At 36.8% G+C, this 6,513-nt stretch overlaps 1 non-coding gene across 1 annotated transcript; it reads right to left on the bottom strand.

The window, feature by feature from the left end:
- Positions 1-961: 961 nt before the first annotated feature.
- On the bottom strand, positions 962-1,068 carry LOC133833472 (small nucleolar RNA R71). Its single transcript, XR_009892849.1, has one exon. It is a non-coding gene; the product is annotated as a small nucleolar RNA R71 (small nucleolar RNA).
- Between the last annotated feature and the right edge of the window lie 5,445 nt (positions 1,069-6,513).

The following is a 6,513-nucleotide window of genomic DNA, read 5'->3' as shown; positions in this document are numbered from 1 at the left end:
GATTAGGATTCCTAATTGTTTTACAGTGAATTCAATCCAAGGTTTTTCTATTATTTGTTATTTTATTTAAATTTTAATTATTGTTTCTGAATATTATAGTTTCTTTTGCTGTGTCTAAAAGAATCAAGAATTTTAATTGATCAAATAGGAAGATAAATTAATTGACTGGTAATTGAGAATTCAGTCCTTGAGGAAGATACTTGGTTTTTACCATATTATTACAAATTGCGACTGTGTGCACTTGCATAGCATATAAATTCGCAACAAGTTTTTGGCGCCGTTGCCTGGGACTGAAAAGAATTATCAATATCAGTCTGATTAATTTTTATTCTAATTTGATTTTAATTTCTCTAGTTTCTAATCTGTTTAGTTGCTTAATTTGTCTATCTCAAGTGAATTGTGTTATATGCGTGGCAGAAGAGGAGCAGACAGTCTTGTTCCTTTGAATCCTGAGATTGAAAAGTCTTGCAAGCAAAACATAAAGAATAAGAGGGAAGCCCAGAAGTCTGTGAAGATGGCACAAAATGATGGGGATGGAATGAATGTTTTAATTCCTAGAATTGCACAAGGGGGTCAGGCTCAGAACAATGCTGAGAGGAGCCTGAGAGACTATGTACTGCCCACTCTGACGGGAGTACAAAACAGTATACACCCACCATCTGTAGAGGCTAACAACTTTGAGATCAAGCCAGCTATTCTACAAATGGTACAATCCTCTGTTCAATTTAATGGGTTGCCTTCTAAAGATCCTCACACCCATTTGTTTAATTTTCTGGAGCTGTGTGGAACTTTCATATACAATGGGGTGAGTGATGACGCTATCAAACTTAGGCTTTTACCATTTTCTCTCAGGGATAGAGCTAAAAGTTGGCTAAAATCTTTGCAACCGAACTCTATTATTACCTGGCAAGATTTGGCTCAGAAGTTTTTGTCAAAATTCTTCCCTCCTTCCAAAGCTGCTAAATTGAGGGGAGAAATCAATAATTTTTGCCTGAATAATGGAGAATCATTATATGAAGCTTGGGAACGGTCCAAAGAAATTTTGAGAAGATGTCCTCATCATGGCATTGAACAGTGGATGTTAGTGCAGAATTTTTATAATGGTTTAAGTCCTACTACTAGAACCATTATTGATGCTGCAGCGGGTGGTACTTTTATGAGCAAGAGTGCAACTGGTGCTTATGAGCTGCTGGAGGACATGGCCACAAATAATCATCAGTGATCTGAGGAAAGATCATCGGGGGTCAGAAAGGTAGCTGGGGTGCATGAGCTGGATGCAATCACTGCCCTAACAGCACAAGTAGCCTCCTTGACAAAACAGTTACAACAGAGCACTTATAATGACCCAACTTCTCTAGACTTTTGGACCATCAACGAAAACTAAACATACTAATCCTTAATAAAACCTACTTTGTGAAAATACCATAAATTTATTAGAAAACTTGTAAAAATAAGAGTTTCTTACATAAATTTTCAAGTAGGATATGGGATCCCATTGTCTTTAAAAACAAAACATAATTTAGAACAAAAAGGAGTTACATAACAAGTGCGGAAAATACATGTAAAACCATAAAAAAACAAGACTACATCCTCGAAAATCGAACTCTCAACTCCTTGAATCCATTCATCACTGATACACATTCCCCAAGCATCCACGAATCTTACCGCCACTATAGCTATTTTCCTGCACATATAAACAAAAAGGAATGAGCCTAATGCCCAGCAAGGAAAATCTACCACATAGTTCATATACATCAAAATCATAAGAAACATAAAAACATAACATAACATACATTACACTTTTATCATACACATACTATAATGACCATTATTACTTGGGGTCCCATCGACTAAACAAGTCATATGCCCATGAGATTAGTGGGGTCCTACTAGCTAAGCAGGTCATATGCCCATAATCTATTTGGGGTCTTGTTAGTCATATGGGTCATATGCCCAAGCCTACAAACATACATATCATAACACTTATCATAACATAAGAAACATAAGATAACATATAAAACATATAACACATGAATTTCTATCCTATTTTCCTTACCAAAATTACCGGGATAAGAGGACAGAGGTGGGACTTTGGAACACTCCTAAGAACCATTTGAAAAAGAGTGAGTATAGAGAAGAAGAGAAATGAAAGGAATGGGAGGACTAAACCATTGAGAAAAATACTTACCAAAACCTTTTTGCTCAAGAACTTAGATTTCCTAACCAAAATAAAGATCAAGGTTAGAGGCTGAGTAAAAGACTATGAGAACTTAAAATAAAATAATACCAATGAACTAAGGTGTAGAAATACCTTGAAGACTTGTAGACCAATCTAAACCTCGAACCGAAATACTATGAAACCTTACTTCCCCAAGTGTTTGATAAGCTTATGATGATCAAGCTTATGATTTCCCCACCCAAGTGTTTACACTCTCACACTCACCTAGCAACTTGCAGCCTCTGAACTTAGAGTAAAAGGTGAATAATGGATGGGTACTAGGTCCTATTTATAGAGTTTAGAAATGAAAGGATCTTAATTTAACTTGAATAAAAATAATGGCTTATTAAGTGAAAATAATTTGAATAATCGTTCAGCAGAGGTTGAAGACTCGTTCAGAAAGGTGCTGGACTTATCAAAAGGTTGAATGGAAAACGAATTCAAAAGCATTCAAAATATGCTGAAGGAGGCGATATATCGCCCCCTATAGGCGATATATCGCTTGGACCATTATGCCCGAGGCAAACGTGCATCGTTTCGTGTTTTCCGTATCTACGTGCTGCGATATATCGCCCTCTATAGCTGCGATATATTGGCATTCGCTGATTATTTAAACATGAAATTACACATTTTTATCTTAATTCAAATTGAGTAAACAACCTTGACTAAGCCCTCAAATGTATTCAAAGCTACTGACTGACCTTAGATCATTCAAACTTTACCCTTATTAAATTTAATCCTCAAAATACTTAATCCTTAATCACCCATACATAACATGTGCTTAAAATCCTATTGGTTCTTATCTAAACCTTATAGTATAATAAATATTATCCTCAATATCAGTCATATTAATCAAACCTTAGGTTAACATTAATATTCTTAAACTATAGGTTAAACTTAGAAAATCTATAAGTACTACTACGAGTGTCCAATAAATCCTGGTCTGAACCATAAATCCACAGTTATAAAGATAATACTATAATTACTATAATACTACTATCTAACTTAGCTAAGTAAAGTTCTTGGACTCTACAGCACTGTATCTGCTAATGCGGTTCAAATGGCAGCTAGGTGTGAAATTTGTGGTGGTTCTCACTCTATTGGTCAGTGCCCTATCAGTATTAACAATAACATTCCGATGGATCAAGCTCAGGATCAAGCAATGGGAAACTTTCAGAGGCCATTCAATAATCCATTCGCCAATACTTACAATCCTGGGTGGCGAAATCATCCTAATTTTTCTTGGAGAAATAATCAGGGCCAGTAACCTCAGTTTCAGGGTCAATTTCATAATAATATGCCTCAGCCACCAATGAATCAAGCCTCTTCATCACAACAGCCTAGGCCTCAACAATCAATGAATCAAGCTCCACCTGAAAGGCCTAATGAATTGCAAGCTGCATTATTGACCCTCACCAACACTCAAACTTAGTTCATGACAGAGACTAGATCTTCTATCAGAAATCTGGAAACACAAGTAGGGCAGTTGGCTAATATGCTTAATAACAGATCGCAGGGAAATTTGCCTAGTAATACTGAAGTCAACCCTAAGGAGAAAGTTCAGGCAATTACTCTGAGGAGTGGGAAGCAAACTGAGCAGCCTAGATCTCCACAGGCAGTGGTTCAGAATGGAGAGAAGGGTGAACAATCTGATCCAGCAGAGGTTACTGAAGAGCACCGGCTTTCAGAACAGTGTCAGCCAGCTGTTGATGAGCAACCAGTTCGAGTTCCATATCCTCAGAGGCTTAGAAAAACTACACTAGATAAACAGTTTTCTAAGTTTTTAGAGGTGTTTAAAAAGCTGCATATAAATATCCCTTTTGCTGAGGCCTTAGAGCAGATGCCCAGCTATGTGAAATTCATGAAGGAGATTCTATCCAAGAAAAGGAAGATGGAAGATTATGAGACGGTGGCGCTCACTGAAGAGTGCAGTTCCATTCTGCAAAGAAAGCTTCCTCAGAAACTGAGAGATCCTGAGAGTTTCACAATACCCTGCACTATTGGGAATTTTGAGAGTATGAATGCTCTATGTGATTTGGGGGCGATCATTAATCTAATGCCACTTTCTGTGTTCAGAAGATTGAAGCTTGGGGAAGCAAGACCTACAACAGTGACTCTTCAGTTGGCAGACAGATCAATAGCACATCCTCGGGGTATTATCGAAGATGTTTTGGTAAAAGTGGACAAGTTCATCTTCCCAACAGATTTTATTGTACTTGATATGGAGGAGGATGCCAACGTCCAAATCATTCTTGGAAGACCATTCTTAGCCACAGGACGAGCTTTAATCGATGTACAAAAGGGGGAGTTAAGGTTGCGAGTCCAACATGAGGAAATAAGTTTTAATGTTTTTGCAGCAACTGAAATTCCTACCTGTTGTAGAGTTGATGTGGTGAATGATTGTCAAGATTCAATTGGTAAAAAGAAGAAGAAGACCAAAGAACGATTTCGAACAGTTCGACGTCGTATGAAAAGATTATTGTGTGGAAAGTTTGAAGGTTTCGATGACATTGGGGATAATTTCAATATTCTCAATAGTGGAAGGGAATTCTCCTCGTATGACACGATGGCTCTCAAGGATGCAAGGGGTGGCCACCACCTCCGCCATCCCGAACTCAAGCCCCCTCCACCTCCGCCATACTGATGTGGCGTGCTTTTTGAGGTAAGTCTTCTTTCCTTACTCTTCACTTCACATTGGGGACAATGTTCGGTTTTTAAGTTTGGGGGAGAGATTTATTTATGGTTTTCTTTGTTGCGTTTTTGGTTTGTTTGTTTGTTTTTAATTTTAATCCGTTGTTCGTTTGGAGTCATGTTTTAGAGTATAAATTAAGTTGACAATAATGGCCATTTCAATATGATTGACTGTTTTGTAGTATAATCCAAAGGAAAAATTGTTGTGCTTCTAAAATAATCTATGTGCTTGGTTAGATTACTTTGTTTTTCACTGTGATTTGTTGACATCAGAGATCTATTGTTCATACATTACAAATGTTATACTTAAGTTATTTTATGCATGTTAAATTTGGATTGTGGATTGAAAAGTTAGAAAAATTCTAGAACCTGCTTGCTTACTATTTGAGATGAAATTTGAAACAGTGCACATTTAGGAAAATGATATAGGCAAATTTTGGACTGGTTGTGCCTTTCAAGCTAACCCTATTAAATTTTATCCTTAGTCAACCCTTTCGAGCCTTATAACCATTTTCGTGATTAATACACTCTTTTGAGCCTAACTGTAAAATGAAATACCATTTACTCTTTTTGACCCATACCATGAGCATGAAAATTATTATATGAGGGGAGTGAATGTGTAATGGGATGTTTGTATTATGTGTTTTTCAGAAAATTACTTTTGATTGAGAAAGAAAACAATTAAAGAAAGAAAAGGAAAAGAAAGTGAAAAATGATTATGCTCCCAAACAATTATTTATTGAAAAATCAAAGTTTGGGGGAGTTTATTGAAAAAATATAAACATTCTCAATCATTACACAGAAAAAGGGGTAACAAGGGATGAGTGGTGTGAATTTGTTGGGAAAGCTTGTTTGATGGAATGCTTGTGGTATGATTAAGCCTAAAAACTGTCTCTTTGTCCACCTATACCTAAGCCTTCTATTTCAACCCTTATAAAGTCCTATTGATTCTTATTTGTGCATTTGTTTATATTAATGGAGAATAGTAAGTAATGCAGGCATATGGAATACTTCTTCCAATCTGCGAATCGTACTTTCTTGTAAGTATCTCATCCTTTGGTTTTAAAAGAATTTTTTTATCCATGGAATTTCTGTTCTTCACCATGCTCATCTGCAACATTCATTGTAGTTACTGTGAGGCTATTTCAAAATGTTCTTAGGGATTAGGTTTTGACTTAGGTTCAACGGGTAGGTCTAAAAACGTTCTAGAAATAAGACCTTCATAAAATTGGGAAATTTCTGGTTATATCTGGGTAACTCTAATGGTGAATTAATTTAAAGAATACCCATTCGGGGTAAAGGAAATAAAGGGTTTTTAGGTTTAGAACCAGATAGCTTAGAGGTTACGTTTTCTTGGGTGGTTTTGCACTAAACCACCTCCCAAGGAAGGTAGTGGTCCGACATACACGAACCTAAATATCAGGGGTCTGTTAGGAAACTGAGGCGCGTAGCTTAGGATATCGTGTGGCATCACGCGATGGGGCTGAGGCTAACCTTAGCTCATATAACAAAAGTAAACTATTTCCTTTGTACTCTCACGTCATAGTATTAGATCCTCTTAAGTCTCCTGCTAACTAGGCCATTTTTCGTTAGGTGATCTGATG

Source organism: Humulus lupulus, chromosome 4, assembly GCF_963169125.1.
Source record: "Humulus lupulus chromosome 4, drHumLupu1.1, whole genome shotgun sequence".
Classification (NCBI taxonomy): domain Eukaryota; kingdom Viridiplantae; phylum Streptophyta; class Magnoliopsida; order Rosales; family Cannabaceae; genus Humulus; species Humulus lupulus.
Note: the sequence above shows the minus strand (reverse complement) of the source record. Positions and strands in the feature narration are given on the sequence as shown.